At 47.0% G+C, this 22,197-nt stretch overlaps 1 protein-coding gene across 1 annotated transcript in view; it reads right to left on the reverse strand.

Annotated features, from left to right (window-relative positions):
• Window positions 1–22,197, reverse strand: part of GALNT17 (polypeptide N-acetylgalactosaminyltransferase 17) — a gene marked incomplete at both ends in the record, with an annotated part of 370,966 nt that overhangs the window by 125,049 nt on the left and 223,720 nt on the right. The gene's annotated exons all lie outside the window — the stretch shown is intronic.

Below are 22,197 nucleotides of genomic sequence, written 5' to 3' on the forward strand. Positions count from 1 at the left end.
CATGGAAATCAGGAAGTCTTTGGAGAAGCGACATGGGATTGGAAGTCCCCGAACTCTAGGTCCCAATGGGATCCTTGACTAAATCAGCCATTGGCTAACCCCACTGGCATATAAATGTACATCTCGCCAAGGACTGTGAGCTCTTTGAGAGCCAGGGCTGCATCTTCCTAACTTCTCTGACCCCATATGAAGCCCAGCACATAGTAAGTGCTCAATAAATATTCACTGAATGAATAGTGCTGCCTCCTGGATAGATAGCTCGCTCCTTTCTTCCTGTCTATCTGCCCCATCAGTATCCTATATTTACAAGGTAGTTCTGCATGCCTCCCTATTACATATCCCGTGAACCCCCTTGTAGGTCACACTTCTCAATTTGTCATCACCCCCTCCCCCCAGACCAACCTGTCTCCTGCCCCATGACTTTTTCTGTTCTGAAGCCACCCTGACTTGATGCTAATTCTTTATTTGGAAAACAGAAGTAAGCTGAAATGATTCTCAATCACCCCAGTGAAGAATCATTGTGATTTTCCAATGGGAGGAAATGGTGCCTTGCTGCTCTTAATGTCCCCCAACACGTCTGGCAGAAGGTGTGGTCAAGAATTGGCGAGGTGGGGAGAAAAAGGAACTTTCCTGCACTGCTGGTGGGAGTGAAAACTGGTCCAACCACTATGGAGAGCTGTGTGGAGATTTCTGGACCTACTAAACATAGAGCTTCCATATGATCCAGCAATTCCACTCCTAGGTATTTACCCAAAGGACACAGAAACATCAATTCCAAAGAGCACCTGCACCCCTTTGTTTATAGCAGCACTATTTACAATAGCTAAGCTATGGAAACAACACAAATGCCAAAAAATAGATGACTGGATCAAGAAGATGTGGTACATATACACAATGGAATATTACTCAGCAATGAATAAAGATAAGCACATTCAGTTTGCAGCAACATGGATGGAGCTAGAAGGGATCATGCTCAGCGAAATAAGTCAGAAAGAAAAAAAAAATATGGTCTCACTCATAGCAGGGATTTAGAAAACCTAAATAAGAGACCAGGAAAAAGACTAATCAATGCAAATAATCAAAATCAACAAGCAACTATAAACCAGAGACACACTATGGGAGGGGATTAGAGAGGGGCAGGGAGAGGAAGAACTAGAGTCAAAATAAGGGTGGGGGGTGCAATTGTATGGGGAATATAACCAAAATGAAAATGCATACATTGTACAAAGATGAAAAATGATGTAAGAATTATATAAAATAAAATATTAGAAAAAAAAAGAGTGAATGAGTATGAGAGTAGAAGAATGGGCTGAAGCTCACGGATTAAATCATTTACCTGATCCAAGCAAGAAGTGGTGAAAATAGGCATGGACATGGAATCATTTACTGGAACCCTGAAAACCTTCTCATTTCCTTCTAGGCTAAGGTTTTAATCTCATCTGGAAGTGGACTTTTAAATATATGTGCTGCTTGGAACATCCATCTGTCTCCCTCTGCCCGGGGGATGGTGAGAGCACATCCAGATCATGGCAAGGGGGGCAGCTTTCTGCGGTTCTCCAGTTATTCTGAAGCTTTCTGGTGACTTACCGAGAGGAGAGACGTTCTGGAAATTAACAGTCTCAAGCCATATTGATTTTAGTGAGACATGCTGGACTGTGTCTCTTGGGTGATTAATAATACCCTGCTTAAATCTCACAGTTTATCCAGGGCTTTCAGAAACACCATATTCAAAGCATGGCAGGTGATAATGCCTTTAAGGGGTGGTACAGCACCCTGTCAGAGTTCCTTGGGGCAAGAAATTTCTGGGTTAGAACTTGGATCCCAAAGGAAAAGGACAGTAAAAATGTGAAGACCAAGTAATTGTCTTCTTCAGAAATCAAGGGGAATAAGAAATCCACAGAATTGGTAGAAAGGAAGAAATAAGATACAAGAGTTGGCAATTACTGATAAGTATCCGAGGACATCGTTTCTATTTTTATAAACTAGATCAGATCATGTCATGCCCCTGCCTAAAGCCCCCTAGAGCCTTCTCCCTGAGCCAGGAATGAAGCACCTCCTGCTCGCCCTGGCAGGCTCCCATCCTGGCAGCCTCCTCTGCCCCCCTCCCTGGCTCACCCCCCTGCCGTCATCCAGTTCCTGGGAGGGACCACATGCTCTCCCCCAGCATCCCCCACACCTGCTGCAGTCCCCATGTCACATTCACATATTCAATTTCCTCCAAAACATTTATCCCAGGCACAGGATTTCTCTTTCAATTTACTCAGGGGCTGACTGATTTCATGCGTGTCTCCCAACCACAGTTGGAAAAGACGGGAAAGACGGGCCTTCTTTATACCATTCCACACTGAATTCCCTAAACCTAGAAAAGCCCCTGGCATGTAGTTGTAGTCATTGAATATTTTAAATTAAATTATTGATCCTCATTATCCTATTCCTATATCTGAAGTCTTATGTACAGTGATGTCTCATAAGAAAACAACCACCATAAAAATAAGCATCGAATAAAAAGAAATGGGCGGGCCAGAAGGATACTCTGAAGTGCTGTTACTCCCAAAAGAGCTGCATGTGAAAAATCCAAGGGAGATGGGCTGAAAGCCGGAAAACCAGTACCTCCTTCCTCCGGCTCCCACACCCCCTGCACTGCAGTGTGACACCCCCGCAGTACTGTCAAGCAGCCCCTGGGGTGATTTTGGACTCTGAGGAAGGTGACAGTGAGATATATTGTTGGTCAGGATAATGTTCATCCTGGGTGGCCCCCCCAGGTACCCACAAAGGGAGATGCCTGCTCTGAGTGCCCAGAGACCAAACTGAGGCTGGGAGGCTGCTGCTGCTTCCAATAACAAGTTCAGCCCTGAAGGACAATACCAGTTCTCTGAGCAGGACTCTTGGCATGAAATAGGGGCTATATCATGGGTGATGGACAGACGAGAAGGAAACAGGGTCCTACCTTGCAGGGGAGGTGGGCTGCTCTGTCAAGCCCATGGACTCACCCCAGGCCCCCCCTTCTGCATGTTTCCATTCCCCCAAGGAACCCAGAATATCTGAGAACAAGAAGTCTCCTGCAGCCCCTTGCTGTCTGAAGGAAGCCCTAGGATCTGCAGCAAACTACCCGGGGGGAGGTGGCAAGGAGATGAAGGAGAGGGGCGAGTCTTCCACCCTTGGATGGCCAGTTCTAGAACATGAGGTTCCACCACCCCCACGAACACAGGCCAAGCATGGCCCCTCACTCCTCCAAAATGGTGATCCCCAACTCCTAATTCTTTTCTGCTGCTAGTCGCTGTAGATTCTGAGCAATTACTAAATTCCTCAATTATCAGAATAAGGAAGGTAATAGCTCTTTTTACCCCATGGGAAAAGCACAGGAGAAAGAGAAAAGATGAGCTGAGTTAAAGAGATGAGCTGCATCCCTGAATGAGGAAGGAGGGGCAGGGTGTGGGGGTCACCAAGCTCCCTGTCAGAACGTCAGAGAATGTTCCTAAGAAGCCCAACTACAAAAGGTCTTAAGGTCAGTCCTTTTTGGAACATGAAGCCTCGGGTGGAGCATGAAAGGAGAAAACGTGATGTTGCTTGTCATACAAAAGACAGGCTGCAACAGGGGGTGAGGAATGACATCTACACAGGACTGCCCGACACCCTTCCCCCTCAATCTAGCTACATTAGGCCAACTGTGTGTCTCCTAGCACAGCCCTGGGACTCTGGGCAGGGGAAAAATGGACTCCTCAGAGGTACCACCCAACCTCTCATGGCTTACAAGGCATTTCTCTGTCTTTACAGACGTTGCAGAAAAACTAGGTGGCGGTCAGGGTCTAGCAGAAGGATCCTATCTTCCATCTGAAACTGACGAAGGCAAGAAAGTCATTTTGAAACTATAGATCAAAGGGGACTGGCTTAGATCTTGGGGAAAGGGAAGCCACTGAAGGCAGAACAAGGCTGAGCAAGGCAATGACAGGGCAGAGCGGATTCCAGAAGGATTAACCAGGCATCCAGCAGGGTGGTTGAAGAGGTGAGACTAAAGATGGCAATGTCACCAGGAGAGTTTACCAAAAGAAGGGAACAAGATGAGCACCTGATGAGGGTGTGGTGGGGAGAAGGGAACGATGGCAGATTTATATACCGCAGATCCAGCAGGACCTGGCACCTCATCTCCCAAGGATGGGAGTCTGACCACAAGGCACTGTTATCAGTGCTGTTCACCTGGCCTTCAGGTCAGGCTAGACCAGGTGGCCTTCTCTGCCCACTCCCCAGCTGGGTTACAGGCCACACATCCCCATGCGCCCTACTGATGCTTCTTAGGGGCAATTAGCTCCTCCACATCATGCAGTTCTTGTAGTTGACTCATCAGCTTTCCCAATCAGATCCAAAGTCCCTTAAGGCTGGGGTGCTAATAATCTTAGTCATCACTGTACCCACGCACCTGGTATGCAGAAAGTTTTTAATCCATATCAATTTCTCTTACCAGAACTTTCCTCTACGGTTTTGCTCTTTAGGAAAACCAGTAACTAGTAACTTAGGAGAAAATATAAAACAAGGGGTGATCACCCATCAGTTGATAATTGTTGAAAATGGGTGATGGGCTTATAGAAGGTCCTCATACCGGTCATTCTACTTTTGCGTATGCTTGAAATTTTCCACTATAAAGAACTGAAAATAAAAATAAACTGAAATTGTCAAGGGAAAAGTGAAAGATTTAGAATTCAGGGTTCCTTGCCTCCCTGGAACAACTCAATCCACAGAAAGACAGCTCAGCCTTTAGTTACAATGATCATCCTTGAAAAACAACACAAACAGCCCAATCAACCCGGGAACACAGAGGAGGCTGTTTGTGAAACTTAATTGCCATTTTAATGTGTTTTAATTGCATAGAAATGCTATTTAATGTAGTGTTTCGGTTCCCATTTGCCATTTTGGGAAAGCGCAATCTCAAAAAGAGGAGGCCAGGTTGTAGCTAAGGGAATCTTGGCCCACTTGACGACAATGAAATATTTCTCTTGACAGGCAACCTGGGCCTCAGGCCTGTTTCTCCCTGTGCACACTTTCCACTTCCCTGCCCCAAAACACACACACACACACACACACACACACACAGAGCCAAGTCTAGGTTCATGCCTGGCCATCAGAAAGGAGAGAGAGAACAATGCCTAGGGCAGTACCTGGGCACAGTTCACTACGAGAATAAATGGGCAGAAAGTGGGCCACTTCCCAGGGGGCAGAGAGGGCCCTTGAAAAATCTCCCCTCAAACATCTCTCACACCAATCTATAGAGTAGCCCCAAAACCAGGACAGGGAGGCAGTAGAAAGCAAAGCTGTCCTCTGCTCATTTTTGCTGCTGACACAAGCAGGCATTTTCTTGCACTCCATCTCCCGGAAAGGCTGGTGGAGTGCCTGCAGGTGTTGCATGAGGTCCAGGCAGCTAGGTTGACCTAGGTGGTGGAAGTCAGGGGCTGTCCACATTGGGGACTAGAAGAGAGCCAGAAAAACCACCACGCCTATTAGTTCTCACTGTCACATCTCATAGCACAGCTGAGCAAGGGAGGTAACCTCAGTGATGTCAGAGGACAGGTCCCCAAATTGCTGTTCATTGAACTAGGTCTGTGTTGCGGGAATAAACTCTACTACAGAAAAAACAGAATTTCTTTGCATCCAGACAGATGGGTCATGGATCCTGGGAGTTTGGTGGCCTGTCACAGTTACTACTTGAAATGTCCAGCAGAAGCAGGACTCTGGGACGTCTGACAGGAGGAGGGAATCCTGGCTAATCACAGCAATAGCATGACATAAGTCTGTCGTGGGAGGCAGGCAGCGTCGCTACATATGGTTGTGCACGTTGTGCACTGCCCAAATTAGGGGAACCCACCAGACATCTGTATGTTCACTGAAATGGTTTTCCAGAAGATGGCAGTAAAGTGTCTTATGACTTTCTTTGATTTGTACAAAGTGCTGTTTGGGGTAGCAAGAGTGCTAAAGACAGGGCCCATATCATGGGTCTGAGGTTTAGTGGCTGGATGAGGGCCAGGCGGGGTTGGAGAACAGCAGGAATCCAAAGCTATAAAGGTATGAAGTCCTAGGCAAATGGACTAGGTCCTAACAGATCAGGACAGGTTGTGTCCATGCTTAACATTCTTCAAGGCTTCCCACTGCCTTTGGAATAAAATCTAAACTTTCTAAGGTCCTTAAGAGCTTGCCAGCAGCATCTGCTCCCACCCTCCTGCCCTACTTCTTCACGCCCCTGGGCTTTCCTATCCAATTCTGGCAACTCCATGCCTACCCCTGCATCCCTCCCTCTGCACATGGATGATCTTCCCCAGAACTCTGCTCAGCTATTTGGTCCTCGCGTCTCAGCTCAGAGAGGCGTGCCCCAACCATCCTCTCTGAATTCCATCACCCTCTCACTGGAGGACAAAACCCCAAGCATCAGGTAAATCTGTAAGACAGAATATTGATTAGTGGTTGTCTGGGGCTGGAAGGGATGAAGGATGATGGTTAAGTAGCACAAGGTTTCTTTTGGGGATGCTGAAAGTGTTCTAAAGTTGATTGTGGTGATGGATGGCAATGAAATGCACACTTTGAATGGGAGAATTATAAGGTTTGTGAATTACATCTCAACAAAGCTCTTAGAAAAACAAGACCCCAAGGTCCCCTCATCTGGAAAAATGGTCTCAGAAGAGACCCTATAGGGCTGAGCTCAGCTGCCCACAGCAGTGACTCACATACTGCTTTTCTTCCATTCCAGTGTTTTCTGGAATCATTCCCAACAGACTGCTTGCCACACAACCTAGTTGCAAGGTCTTTTGGGGCATCCCAGACTAAGACACAGGCTCTGGTTTGAATCCTAGTTCTGCCACAAACTTATTAGCTCAGGGCAAGTTTAAGACTCAAGGAAGCCAATTGTTTCCTTAGCTACAAAACAGAGATAATTATACCCACTTCATAAACATTCTTGTAAGGATTAAATAAGACAGCAAATATAAACACCCAGAACAGCACTGGGCATAAGAACTAACAGAGACAGGAGCTAGTGGAGTGGACAGGTGAGTGGCTGGAACATTCAGCAGGTGAAGGATTGTCCTTCACGCATGTGTGCTCAAACATACATGTGCAACAGGAAGGTGTTCATTGTCTTCTCCCGGGACCCTCTGAAGCTCCAGAGCCAGGCAGAAGACTCAAGAATAGGGAAGTGGAAAGCAGTGTCCTTGTCACATGGCCATTTCTGGGTGTGAGGCTTGTCATAGGGAGGGACCAGGGTCCCGTGAGGCAGGGAGACTGTTATCCTTCCTACTGGATCCCAACCTGCATATCCAGAACTCTAGCCCCAAGCTGGGCCCTGAAGCTGGGGCCCAAGGGACCCACTGCTCAGGATGGGTGCAGATGGGGGCCAGGAACAATCACAAAGCCAACAAGGACAGCAGTTCCAAAAAAACCCCAGGACTCAGCCCATCTGCCAGCAAAGGACTGTGTCATGTCTGGTTGTTAATGACTGTTCTAACTTCTAAGGAGTCAGAGAAGCAAGCAAGGGCTATCTCTGTTTAGGTGATGACGGCCAGGTTTCTGTCTTAAAAAGCCAACCAGAAATTATGCAATGTCACAGATACCAGTACAGGACCAGCGGTTTGGACATGACAGAGTCCTGATGCTGAATCACATGGCCATCTCCAAGTTGCCAAAGCCCAGACCTAGGATTAACTGGCTTAACAAAATTGCAAAAGAGACACAAGATGCCTTTTAAAATATGCTGATGGCTGTAACACCCTTATGGTCTTCATTTAGGTTTCCATTTCTTCTATCTTTGCATGGAAACAAGGTCCCCAGCTCTACACATCACCCCAGGGAAAGAAGCAAAGTAAGGAATGTTGAAGTCAGCACACAATGTGTGGGGGTCCGAGCCCTCAAAACTCAACCCCTCACAATGGGCAGCTCAGCCCCCCGTCATGAGGACCAGGAAATGGAGCATGATTAGGATGAGGTGGCTTAATTTCTTTGGGGTGGACTAGCACAGCTTAAAATAGTTAATATTTTGTTTTATCTTCATTGACTTGTCTAATAATGCAGAAAATATCCTCCTCAGGCATTGAACAAAGGAGATTATCCTGTCACACAAGCTTAGCAAAGCCTGTGAGCTGAATGCTGATCCCAGGTGTGTGCAACTTGAAATCCCCCTGCTTAAAACAATTAGGCTTATCACTGAGGGAGAAGCATCCGTTTCTTCCCTCAGCACTGTTCAAACACTTCCCAGACCGGCATCACAGCTCCTTCATCTGTGGGGGAAATGTAGCATGTTCTAGATGGTTCTTTTATCTGGCAGGCAATAAACAGGTAATAGGAAGATGCAAAATTACAATCCTGTTAAAGGGACACTGCTCAAAGATGAAACAACACGTTGGCTCTGGGCTCAGCTGTGTCTACAGACATATCAGTTTAATTTTCTCTTCTGGATGTGTCAAAATCAACCCATGAAATATTCAGACTTGAGGGTCAGAAGACTCGAGGGTTGGAGGGTGAGTTTCCTTCTAGGCAGTAGTTCCAACAGAACCATCTCACAACTATTCTGGACCTATGACAAGATTTCTGCAGAAATCACCTACCTTGCAACCATAAACACCAAATGTTTTCATCATTTTGGTTGCATTTAACTTTCATGGTATAAAAAAATAAGTCACCAAGTAACTTTTGGACCCAAAACGCATCCAGGCAGGGGAAGAAGGAAGGAGAGCTCCCCTCAGACTCTCTGGGGCAATGAATGTGCCTTATAAGCACTTCTTTTTCTATTCCAGCTTGTGTTCTATTTGGTTTTCATTCTTGGTTTTGCATTAGCCAAGGGGCAAATCACAGAAAGAGAGCGACGGGGCACATAGTTTCCACATTCCTGGTATATGTAACAAAGAGTTGAGAGAAATTTCGGGTTGGGCCATCAGAGCCATAAGCAGAAGTAATAACTTCTTTCTCTCTCTGTCCTCACATTTTTTGCTAAGTTCTCAGGGTGGACACCTATGGAAAGTCTTCAAGGGATTTGTATCCAGGAGGGAAATATCATCAAATAGTCACACAACTAATTGCAGTTGGACTCTACAGAGGAGTGGAATGTGCTAAAAGCTTATAATAGAGGAATCTGATCTTGTCAGGAATGCCCTGGAGGTTCTCTAGAAAAAGCTGACTTCTGACTTCTGAAAGTGCTGAAGAGGCATTAACTGTGGAAGAAGACCTCATAGGAGTGGGACTAGCATGTGCAAAGGCCCTGTATTGGGGGGGGTGATGTGGCAGGAAGCAGAACAGGGGGGCTGGTGTGGTGGGAGTAACAAAGCAAGGGATGACAGCATTGCAGCTGGGGCTGAAGAAGCAAGTCAGACCAGAACCCCCCCCACCCCCCCACCCCCCCCACCCCCGCCCCAAACATGTGGGCCAAGGAAAGGATTAGACTCCTAATCCTAAAAGCCAAGGGATGCTACTGCATTATTCAGTGTGAGCATTCAAGCATGTGGGGAGTGATCCAATTTGCATTTTGACAAAAACCTTGGAATTTCTGCTGGGAAGAGAAATGAGAGAATGTCAGGAGGAGGTGGAGGTAGACTCTGAAGGGTATATTGGAGGCCCAAGTGAGATAAATAAGCCAGTTTAATTTAAACAGCATAGTTTAGGGTGGCAACAGCAGAGTGGAAGGCAAATGGAGAGACTGGTGGATAGACATGGCATTGCATAGTTGGCTCAACAGGATATACAAGGGTGTGAGGGACAAGGAGGCACCAAAGAGGACATTTCTTGCTGGGTAACCAAATGAACTGAAGAACTACTCATTTTCCATTATGGATACAGGGGTGGATGGGGTGGGCATGGGGGTATATATACTGGGTCTCCTCCTGGCTCACTAGCTACTCCTCTAAATGTGGGCGTTTCTAAGGTTTGATACAGTTGCCTCTTCTCTTTGTATAACTTCACATTTTCCCTAAATGACATCTTCAGCCACAGCATGAGTTTAAATAACAACACTGATGCCCCAAATCTGCCTCTTAATGCACCTCTCCCCCCAAGGCTCTGGTATCTCAGTAAAAATCCATGGTCCTCCGGCCTATTATTCAAGTCAAGGTTCAGGGATCATCCTTCATTCTTCGCATGTCGTCATCTCCCTCATTTAATATACCCACAAATTCTATTGAATTGTGCAGCTCTAAAACATATCCCAGATCTACCCAAGTCTCCCTAACCCACTCATTCCCACCCTAGTTCTGTAACAGGGTGATCCCCAGGAAAGGGGGAGGTTCCAGGTTCCCTGCCCCACCCAAGGGAGGGTGGAGCTGAGCAGGAAGAGGAGAAGCTGCAGAAGAGACTGAGGAAGGAAGCAGGATGGAGCTAGGAGACCTGGAAGAGGCGCATGGAGCCTAGAGACACGTGAAGAAACTGTGCTTGTCTTTTGGTCGTGGACTGGGTGACACAGATGTGGGTGAGACCCGTGGAGAGGTGACCATGGCAGCATTTATCTTGATGTTGATTTTGCTCTTTTCCTTCCGGGCTTGTCTGGTTGTTTCTGACTCTTTTCTGTGGGTCCCCACTGGAAGATGCTTTAGACTTGTGGCAGGCTTTGGGGCCTTGCTCTGGGCCGATCCCATATGGATGGAGTTTTACCCACGAGGGGACGGGTAACTTTGGGTGCTTCATTTAGAAACTAGACTCTTTGCCTTACCTGTATTGTTTCCTAGTTTTATTAAAGTTCCTTCCCATTAAAGTCTCCTATGTTTTGTGTTGATGCGGCGGATGGCAGAACCCATGTAGAATAGGCAGGTTTGCGGGGTTTGGGCTGCCCCTCTCCCTGTCCTACAACAGTTCAACCACTGCCATGTCTTGCCAGGTCTCTTGCTACAGCCTGGTCTCCTAACTGCCACTGGTGCCCCCTGTGGGTCCAGTGGAGCCATCTTCCACCCAGAAGCTGGAGGGATCTTATTTAACAAGTTGATGTCACTTCCCTATTTAGAAGGAACCATGGTTGGGCCTCCCCGGTGGTGCAACGGTTGAGCACTGGGTTGCAAAGCTGCCCGCAGTCTCTGCAGCGCTGCTTCGATCCCCGGCTGCTCCCCGGCCACTGGAGGAGGGTCTTGCATGGCACGCAGACCTCTCCTGCTGCCTTCTGCTCCCCACTCTGGCTCTGGTGAATTCTCTCACCCTCCCGCGCTTCTGACTGTACCCAGTGCTTGCATAAATAAATAAATAAAAATAAATAAATAAATCTTTAAAAAAAAATAGTTTAGAAGGAACCATGGTTCCCATTCCATTTAAGACACAAATTCATGTCCCAGTGCCATCTCTCGCTGGTGGCTACCTCCTCATTCACCTCAGATAACTATCCCTTTACTCTCTAGAGCACTCTGTGGGACCCAGTAAGTTCCCTGAACATCCCAAGATTTTGCTTCCTCCTTGGAGATCTTTCATCACTGTGCTCTCTGCCCTGAAGGCTCTTGCCACTTGATCCCTTCATGCTCTGTTTTAGCTTTACACAAGCTTTATTGAGATATTATTCATAGGCCATACAAGTTACTTATTTGAACTGTACAATTCAATAGTCTCCAGTATATTCATGGAGCTATCCAATATCACCACAATTAAGTTAACATTTTCCTCACTCCAAAAAGAAATCCCATATCCACTAGCAATCTCTTCCCATTTCTACCCAATTCCCAGGCCTCAGCAAACAATCCACATTCTGTCTATAGATTTGCCTTCTGGACATTTCCTATAATGGTGTCTCATAGCGTGTGGCCTTTGGTCACTGGTTCTTCCACCTTGGCCTTGTGTCTTCCAGGTCCACTGCCTGGAAGTATCAGTGCTCTGTTCCTTTTCACTGCATGTGGCTCTTTTGTCATTCTCATCTCAGCTTTTACATCCTCTCTTCATGACCACCCGAAATTTCTCCATCATATTACTTTAATAAAATTTGCTGTCTGGTACCTGTTGCTATCTTTTAGTTTGTGTATTTACATATTTATGTAGTTGAGCATCTGCTCAAGCATCTAGAACAAAAAACTCCATGAAAGCAGGACCCTCATCTCAATAAAATGCCAGATAGAATCATGTCCACACAATGACTGATGCTCACGAACCCCAAGAGCAGGTGGGCAAGGAATGGATCATGGGTTCAGTTCTGGAATCTTGGCCATGTTGCCTTGGCCATTCCCAAGCGGGAACTATCACTAATAAACTGGATATATGAGTGATTTAAAATGTAATTTGTGTGTTTGGGCTCCCTAGTGCCACTCAGGGCACAATTTCAACCAGGAGGAGGCCCATGTGGTATTGAGGCTTCATCATAGGTGACAAAAAGGTGGAGGAACAAGAATATTTTGTGAGCAATAATGAAATGATGGGTCCTGGAACTGAAACTGGATCAGGAAGAAAGAGTAAAAGAAGAGTCTCCTGCAAGAAAGAAGAGGAGGCAACGCTACTGCAGGTTCTGATGCTGTCGAAGGACGCTGGAAAGGGAGGGGCAGCGGATCAAGCAGAGAAGTGGCAGGGGACAAATATCAGAATGCCGGCTTTGTGGGCTGTGGCAAGCTCTGGCTGTGTGGCCACGCAGGTGGGTGGGCAAATGGAGGAAGTGAGTGGAGGAAAAGAAGCCGAGGCTCGGAGAAGCCAGTGGGCCAGAAGGGGGTCCCGAGAGACACTGAAGTCACTCCTGATGGCAGAGGGTGAAGCAGCAAGGACAGCCATCAGGGCTGGCCTCACTGGAGTGCAAAATCACAGTGCAGTAAACACTTAACAGCTCACAAAAACAGTGTTTTTCTAAAGGAAAGAGAGAATCTTTATCAGCTCCTACTGTTTTCACAGCACTTTACTGAACCCTATGAAAGCACATAAACATTCAAAAATGTTCTAATAAGATTTTCCACCATAATGAGGCACAGCACAAGACAGGGCAAGGAACTGTCAATAATCGCTCTCTGAAATTTATAGGAGAAAGCAATTGATGGGAATGGATGAGCGTGGGTTGGGGTCACAAAGGAAGAATATGGATTTGAAATGTTCCTGGAGGAGCAGACAAAATCTGGATGTGAAGAGAAATTGGGACCACATTTCAGGCGCTGGAGGCCAGAGCAAATGATCTTATTCATGACTTATCTGACTTTAAGGGGATTTTTCTTTGGAGTCTTTGCAGCACTCATGAAATGACTGTGTCGTTAATAATAATACTGCATTATGCAATGCCTTCTCTTGCTATGATCTGGGCCTACACTTTTGGACCAATTTTTGGACCGAGTCAATCACTCCCATTTATAATACTACCCATAAATCAACATCATCTAAAGCTAGACATGTTACTGGTTCATGCAAAACACTAGTAAATTAAAAGCCCACCCCATACCCTGCCCAAACCGAGCCCTCCATTGCAGGATGATTTTGAGCCACAGGAGAAGGGAAGATCTGAGAAAGAAATGTCATTCCATTAAATGGTTAGTTAACTTGGACATGAGGTTTTAAGATAAAAAAAAATAGAGCACACTATCTGCCTTCAGATCCTACTAAGAATATACTTGTGCTGAAAGAGTTGCTATGGAGATTTATAAAGTATCGCCATGTCCTGCAGGTCACCCTTACAGGTAGAGCTGGCACAGTGCAGATTTCAAAGAAAATATCAACAGATGCTCTTAGCATCAAATGTCACCACGTCCTCAAAGATAGCTTAACTCAGGGTTTTGCATGCTCACAGAACCACAGAGTCTCAGGGTTAGGAGGGACCTTAAATGTCATCTGTTTCAGCCCTATTCATCTCTTTGATGCAGTGATCTGGCTCCTGGTAGAACATCCATCTCCAGGGTTTCCGTGGCAGGCTTTTCATACATGGCTGCTTTGCAGCTGTACTAGCAGCCCCCTGCTCCCAGCCTTCCCTGCTCCCTGGTCCTCTGCTTCCAGTTATCTTCACTCTGGGCAAGTTCCAGTCTCTCCTGGAATGTTCCATTGTCTTTTGGACCCCCTCCCCCAGACTCCCTGAACTCAGAAATCCAAATTCCATCCACTGACTCTAAAGCTAAGGCAAAGCATTCACCTTCTTTACATTTTTCTTTTTCTTTATTATATAGCTCTTTCTTTGATATGAAAAAGGTATATAAATTTGTTGTAGAAATTAGGCAAATATAGGTAAGGATTTTTATAAAGGGCAATCGCCCACCTCCCATGCTCTCTGCCTCCCCAGCAGGGCCGACCCCTGTCCCCACTCTGGGCTGTCACAGCAGAGATCTTTGCTGCACAGATAAGAGGCATGATCACACGTGCATACACATTCCCTTAAAATAGAATTGTGCTGGGATCTCTGCTTAGCAAACTGCCTTTTCACAGAATAATAGTATGTTGTGCATGTTTTGATTCCCCAAATTCCCAGCCATCTGTAGGATGAATGGCTGTCCACAGCACCTGGGCTCCCAAAGCACCCCCCAGTCCTGTGGACCCCACAGATGGTGCCCCTGTCACTTCTGGCCTTACCGCTCATCCAGTGAGCAGACATAGATGGCAGTAGCGATGTCGTGGCAGGCCTATGCGGTGTTCTGAGAACATGCTTGAAAACAGGATGCTTCCCAGAGGGCCACTGTGGGGCCATGTCTGTGGAGTGTCACAGCCTGAGTTGTGTCCCCCCACCCCCAAATTCACAGGCTGAAGTCCTCCTAAGTACCACAGAGGGTGCCTGTATTTGAAGACAAATTTTTAAAGAGAGAGGTAAAAATGAGGCCACCAGGATGGGCCCTAATGCAGTCTGACTGATTGTCCTTACCAGAGAAAATGCGGATGCAGGCATGCACACATGGGGAGGCGGGGAGGCCCTGGCAGATTTCAATGGAAACGTGTATTATTCAGAAAGGAAAGTCAGAGGGAAGGGAGTGGGGTGATGTGAAGAAGGCAGGAAAGGGTGGCCTCCCCTGGTGGCGCAGCAGTTGAGCGCTGGGCTGCGAAGCTGCCCACAGCCTCTGCAGCACCAGTACGATCCCCAGCCGCCAGCGAGGGTCCCACATGGCGCAAAGACCTCTCCTGCCTCGCCTGCTGCTCCCCTCAGCAGTGTATTTCATCGGTCTGCCTGTTTCTGCTCCCCACTATGGCTCTGGTGAATTCTCTAACCCTCCCGCACTTCTGATAGTACCCAGTGCTTATATAAATAAACAAATATTTAAAAAAAAAAAAAAAAGCAGGAAAGGGAGTTGGGAGGGCAGAGGCCAATCATAGCTAAGTTCCTCCTCCTTACCAGGTGAACACCATGCTTCACCGTGAGGGTAAATGGGGCATTGCCAAAATCATCCTGGGTGATGATACCTGTTACCTGACAGAGCTGTGCTGGGCTGAGGGGACCACAGCTTGCACTCACTGCCTGGGGGAGGCCCATAAGCCCCCCCAAAACCCTGTTAGTATTTGAGCACTAAACCAAGCTCCTCTGGGCCTCCCCGGTGGTGTAGCAGGTTGAGTGCGGCACTGTGAAGCTGTTCGCAGCCTCTGTAGCACAGGTTCGATCCTTGGCCAGCCAGCGAGATACCCATATATGGCCGGCAAACCCCTCCTGTCTTGCTCACTGCTCCCCTCAGCAGTGTCTTCAGTCCGTCTGCCTGTTCTGCTCCCTGCTCTGTCTCTGGTGACTCCTAGCGCCCTCCCACGCCTCTGACTGTACCCCAGTTCTTGTATAAATAAATAAATCTTTAAAAAAAAATAAACCAAACTCCTCAGAGCTAAGACCATGCCGCACTGATCTCTGGGCCCTCAGAACTGGCCCAGATGCCTGGTTCCTGCTGGAAGTTAGGCATAAGTAGGAGCAGAAATCCAAACCATTTACTCTGGAACTGACCATTTCAACTAAAAAAAATATTTGTGCCATTTATTGGATGCAATGGACATCAGGGGCTGAGAAGGAGCCATGTGCACACTACATGTAAACCAGGCACACTAAAGGGGGACTCCCAGCCCCCAAACCTCCCCACAACTATGGCTCTGGGTCACCAGACTCTCCAATCAGATCTTCAAGATAAGGCCTTAATAAGAACATCTTTAGGGAGGAAACAGAAAAAATGACAGTGTCAAGGTGTCAAGTACTTTGCATCCTCACATTGATTTCATACCCACTCTGTGAGATCATATTCTCACCCATGACAGATGAACGAACTGAGAAAATTAAGTAATTTGTCCAGTTTCACTTAACCTGGTCAACTTATTTTTTAAACCCAGATCCCGCTGCCCCTAATCTCCTCTCTTCTGCTCCCCCGAGGAGTATCCATCAGACCATCGTCTGATTCTCAGCAAAAGCATGGTGGGACCAGGACACGGGCTCCTGGCAAGGCCTCAGATGTGAAAGCCAGGGGACTGAGGGTTTCTCTAGGTGCCAGGGGTGGAAAGGTCTAGCAAACAATACACTCAGGAAGGTGCGTATAAGTGAGAACCTCCAGCAGCTCTGTGGATGGGGAAAGAACCCAAAAGCAGCAGGGACACACCGCAGAAGCTCTCAGCAGAGGATGCTCCAGGCCAGGGCTTCTCAAAGAGTGGCTCCCAGACCAGCAGCATCAACATCACAGGCTCGCTTATTTGAAATGCACACCCGCAGGCCTGCACCAGACCTAGTGAATCAGAAAATCAGTGTGGGGCTCAGCGATTCTGCGTGGATAAGTCAGCTTACCCGGTTCAGGTTGTCTTCTGCAGGCCGTGTCAGATGGTTAGGCTCTGCTGCTAAGAACACCCCACCCAGCCGACCCGCCTCGGCTGGTAACGGAACTCTGCTTCTCCCCGAGAGCACAGATAGTGGATTAGTTTACTGGGGTATGCAGTTGTCTTAAATCTTCCCAGGAACAAGACAGGGATGAAGCATATAAATAAGGCTGCATGGTGAGAGGCTATCTTGAGCTGTAAAATGCAACCAGCAGGGAGAAGTCATCTTGGCCACTTCTTACCTTCCCTGCCTAAGGGAAGTGAGCAAACTGCCTGTGCCAGCCCCCTACCACTACCTTTACCACCACCTCTCATCCCCAGGGACTCAATGTTACCATGAAGGTCCTGAGAATGAGCATGGTGCAGCGCTTGGGAATCAGAGGGTCAAAATTTTGAACAAACTGGCCCCTCTTACCTATGGAACACCAACTTGGCCACACAAGATGCCAGAGCTGTTCCAATTTGGCAATACCCCCCTGCACACACAGTTTACAGACACTTATGGGGGCCTTGTTAGCTAGTTTTCTATCACTACTAGTTAGCACTGATTCTATCTAGTTATTGCTCATTCTGTCTAGTTATTTTATGTTGCCATTAGTCTAGGGAGGGCGTACTTGTTCTGGCCAGACACCAGGCTAGCACCTTCCAAATTGGCTTTCTGTCAGTTCTTATAACAATGCTCTTTGACAGCTTATATCACCCTTCTTATACAGATGAACATCTGGGCTCAGAGCAGTTGAGTCACTTCCCACCGTGAATATCTCACTCCAAAGTCTGTTGATTAGGTTAAGCCGTCGCTTATGTCAGAATCTCCTGATTTTAGCTCAGGTTCCTGTCCATGCTGAGTGGCGCGGGGTGAGTAAGGCAGGTCAGCACTGTATTCAGGTATCTTTCAAGATGACCAGTCTTCTGGTCTTGGTCTAAGATTCTCAGAAAAGCCCAGAAGAATGAAATAATAAAAATGAGAGTCGAAAGAAACTGAAAAAAGAAAACAAAAAAGACAACTGCTTAGGGCCAACCCACCCAACCTCCTGAATGAGGAAATTGGCAGTGGATCTGGGGACGGGGTTCAACAAGCCCTCCAGGAGGTGATGCTGCTGCCCCTCAAGTCTGAGAACCTCCACTCTAGTTTGTGCTCCAGTGAGCAAGTAGCAAGGTCCTGACCTGCTCCCTGCGTGCAGGACCTTCATGGTAACATTGAGTCCCTGGGGATGAGAGGTGGTGGTAAAGGTAGTGGTAGGGGGCTGTAAAGATTCTTCCAGCAAAGATTGTAAGCCTGTGTCCCTGAGTCCGAGTCAGGTGGGTCGCTGGGTCTCACTGTCCATGACAGGACTTGCCTGCGCAGCCCCTGTACGCTCCACCACCATAGCCCTTTGCACATCTCTCTTGCTCTGACAATCCATGGCTGCTTCTTGCCTTGGTTCTCACTGTTGCTTAACCCCAGTGATATCCTAGACCCTGGGTGAGTTCACAGCGGCATCACCAACTTCTGACCCAGTGGGCCGATCTTACTCTAACAGCAGTTAAGCATGGTGAGGAAGTATCTGAGCCAATCGTGTTCCTGCTTCAGTAAATGTTGCGCAAGACTAGGAAATCTTGAGGAGAAACTTGACTGCCTTGATAGAGATATGAGGCCTATGTCAGGTCCCTGGGGAGTAGCCTCAGAAACAGACCCAGGTGCAGGGGGTGAGGGAAACAGGGCTGGAGAGAAGCCCAACTAACATGCAGTTGCAATGAATACATCAGCTCTTCCCTGAAGAGCTCTCTGACGTAGAGCTGCCCTTTAGAGATGTCTGGCATCAAGCAAGGGGGCTTGGCCTTAGTGCTGGATAGTCATGGTGGGGCAGGGCTGAGGAAAGGGCATAACCTTGGGCAAGGCAGCAGGTACCAGTCATCACAGCCTGGAAAGAGGTTCAGTTGTGCACTCTCAGTGGGAGGAATGGACATCTCAGTCTTGAAGTAAACCAAACATCTACAAAGCACCGACATGCAACAAGAGGCTTCTGTGATGTGAGAAGCCAGAGGCCACACTGAAAGGTCTCACAGTCAAAGACATCATGAAAAGCTACCACTGCACGTGACGTCAAGACCAGATATTAAGTGCACTGGGTGCCTTGCTTCAAGATGACATTGTTCATCCAGCTCATCTCTCTTCCTTTGGCCTGTGGAAGTGGAAGATAATGTTTGTGGAGATGGCATCAAGCTCATGCTCAGATGAATAACAAAATTGCTTTTGAACCGGCTGGGCCTTGACAGCCCTGGTCGTGAGCAGATCCTGGCCCTGGGGTTCTGTCCCTGCAGAAGTGAGGGTCTTCATCAAGGACCTAAATGCACATACCAGGCCCAGGAGATAGAGAAACTGAAGAGCCCCACACAAGGAGCCAGCAGATGAGGGAAGTATGTGAGCTATGACATAGCTACAGCTTCACCTGCACCTCCACATCTCTACAGGAATCCCTGTTGGGGTCCACCCTACTAGAAAACACACAGGGAAGGGCTTCAGGTAAGGGTTGTTGACCAGGCCATGTTTGCACATCACCAAGTCACCACGTCCAGTTTTCATCTAAGCTGAGTTCATCAGAAGGACTCGCCGGGTGAGCTTTCGTAATGGAGTCCAAGCTACCTCCTGAGAAAGTGCCCCAATCTGGTACAAAGCTGGGGGACCACACTCAAAGGAGAGAGATGACTGCAAGACTGGGATGTGGGATGCTTGTCTTATAACCTTCACAGGCGGTCTGCAAAGACTCCCCACTCTTGAGTTCTATGCTTACGGACTGCAGGGACAGGGCTCTTTCAGGAAACCTCTACCGGGTTTTGAAAGCACAAGTCCTCAGCAGGTGAGCACCAGTCACTTCTGCAATGCTGAGACAAAGTCCTTGACATCAGACACCAGTGACTTCACTCATGGGCAACATGGGTCACCAAAGCACCTTTGGTGAGTGAGGATAGCAGTGCCTGCCACAGGTGCCATGCCACTCACAGTGTGGCATTTGGGGCATCAAAGTAACAGGAGACATCACAAGGGAGCAGGAAAGGAAACAGGGTGGACTGTAGAGATCCAGCCTGGGAGAGGCATTTCCAGGGTCACACAGAAGTCCTCTGAGGAGTTCCCAAGAGCTGCAGGCCTATTACTGGGGAGTGAATTTTAAACATCAGCCCAAGTGGTATCAGAAAACAGGAGTTAAGTCATCAAAGCATTGAAGCACACCAAGGGGCAAAAACATCTCAAAGGAGAGACCTGTGTGGCTGAGAAGGGGTGGACTTCAAAGGAGAAAGCATGAGGCTCTGTCCACACTGGAAGGTGGGACAGCAACTCACAAAAGCAGTTCTGGTGGAGTACTTCCATTTGAACACATTCTAGAAAAAAGGCAGGAGAGGCCACAAAGTGGGCCCTGTAGCCTGGGAACATCACAGCAATCCTTGATTCCATTAGCAGCTCTTCAAGGCCCAGCCGGTTCAAAAGCAATTTTGTTATTCATCTGAGCATGAGCTTGATGCCATCTCCGCAAACATTATCTTCCACTTCACAATCTCTGGACATTTCTACAGAAGTTTAAGCATCTTTCTATCTGCAAATGAATGAGTTTTAGCAAGAGAAAGAAAGTCACCCTCCATGACTGAATTAGGGAGACTTCTTTCTCATTGACCAGCTGAAAAGAAAAGGTCTGTGCTGTTTATCGCCCACAAATACTCTTGCCTGAATCAATTAACTACCTGCTTGTCATTTGAAGGTGTGCTGAGCTATAATCAAGGCAGCTCTCGCAGCCTGTCGTGGCCTCTTCTGTTTATTTTTACCCCAAGAATCATGTTAAGACTGGGGTCACCTGAAGTATTATGTGCTGTGCAACAGGGAAAAACAGGTGAGAAAAAAATTAATTTTTGTTTATATGTTACTTGAAATAGCTTTTGAAATTTAAATATAGAGACTGAGTTGATCCTATTGATGCTCACCATGGACCATGGGGCTCCTTTCATAAGGCCACTGGTTTTTAACTCAGTACAACACAGATCATTTTGGGTCAACAGACAACACAATACAATTTGTGATAGCTTCCCAAGCCTGCCTAATCGGGAAGTGCAATACACAGGCAGGAATGGAGATGGTCTGTCTGATGGTTACAGTGAGAACTTTGCAAAAATACCAAGTGATTTGGCCTCTTTCTGCATTGGCAAGGTTCTGAGCTGCAACTTACAGCACCAACTTTAGTTAGTATAGCAGCATATAACTTATTAAAATAGGTCCTAAGCCAGCTCTCTGTGTCCAGGCTGGGAACAAGTACCTCTCAATAATTTCTCCTCTCTGTCACCAGAATGAATTTGCCAAGATACTGCCTTCTATCACTCTCCCCTAAGCTTCCCTGCAAGTGAGTCTGATTGGAGTAGCCTGGTTCCTTAGCCTGACGTTAGCTACAAGGAGGCGGGAAAGTGAGTTTTCACTTTGACCTTAGAAAGAAGGGACTCATGGCAGAAACACCCCTAAATACAAGAAAAGGGGTCACAGATGCTAGGCAGTAGCCAAGTAGGATGACAGCAGGACATCCAGTGTGTCCTTATATTTCCTGACCTGTACCACTCTATATTTAGAAAAGACATAAACACAAGCTGTGGATTCATTTAAAACTCCAACTATATACCAGCATTAGACCATTTCAGCTATAAATCCTATACCCTCTAAATGTTCAGGGTCAAGTACAACTATAAGCACAGGAAACACTTCAGTAAATAGTCTCAAAGATCCTCAATAAATGAAGAACTCTATTTCTGTATCCAATTTGCTTAAGAAAGATCTTAAGACATGGTGATGTGAGTCTGAAACCCCATACGTTTCTCTGTGGATCCTGCTCAGCTATGACACAGGGCAGTCAGGACCCTGGGTTCTCACCCTGCATTTTCAGTTACCTGTGCTACAACCCTCAGAGTTCTCTCAGTTATTTTCAACCTTAGATTGAGCGACATGCTTATGATGGGAATCAGAGTCTCCCTCCCCTCCCTTCTGGACCCACTATAGCTCTGGGGCCATGTGGTCCCACCACATGGTAGGGATCTGTAGGATCTGAAGGAAGTCATCTGAAAACCAGCTTTAAGGTCCCTTCCAGGCCTCTGGTTTATGAGTCTCAAACTCTCCCCATGGAAGTGAGCCTCTCAGCTCTGGCAATATTATTATTTGGGGTTGCATAATTCTTTCTTGTGGGGCTGTCTTATGCATTGTAGGATATTTAGCAGTATCTCTGTCCTCTCCCTACCAGATGGCAACAGCATTCCTAGTAGTGATGACCCAAACTGACAGTCTACATTGCCATTGTCCTCTGGGGGACACAATCTCTCCTCACCTCTTTGAGAACCACAGTCCTAGATTAATTTAAAATTCAATCAAATGTCACACTCCATTTCTTCAGCATTTGTATCAACCTATGTTTTTCCTCACTCATTAAAAAATACAATATCCTTTTAAACTAGCAATAAGGCACTTATTTCTGCTATTAAGGGGATTTGCAAGTAAGCATTTTTATATCCTAATGACATTCTTCATGATTTTTGTCCATTGAAAAT

Source organism: Talpa europaea (genome assembly GCF_964194135.1).
Source record: "Talpa europaea genome assembly, chromosome: 12".
Taxonomy (NCBI): domain Eukaryota; kingdom Metazoa; phylum Chordata; class Mammalia; order Eulipotyphla; family Talpidae; genus Talpa; species Talpa europaea.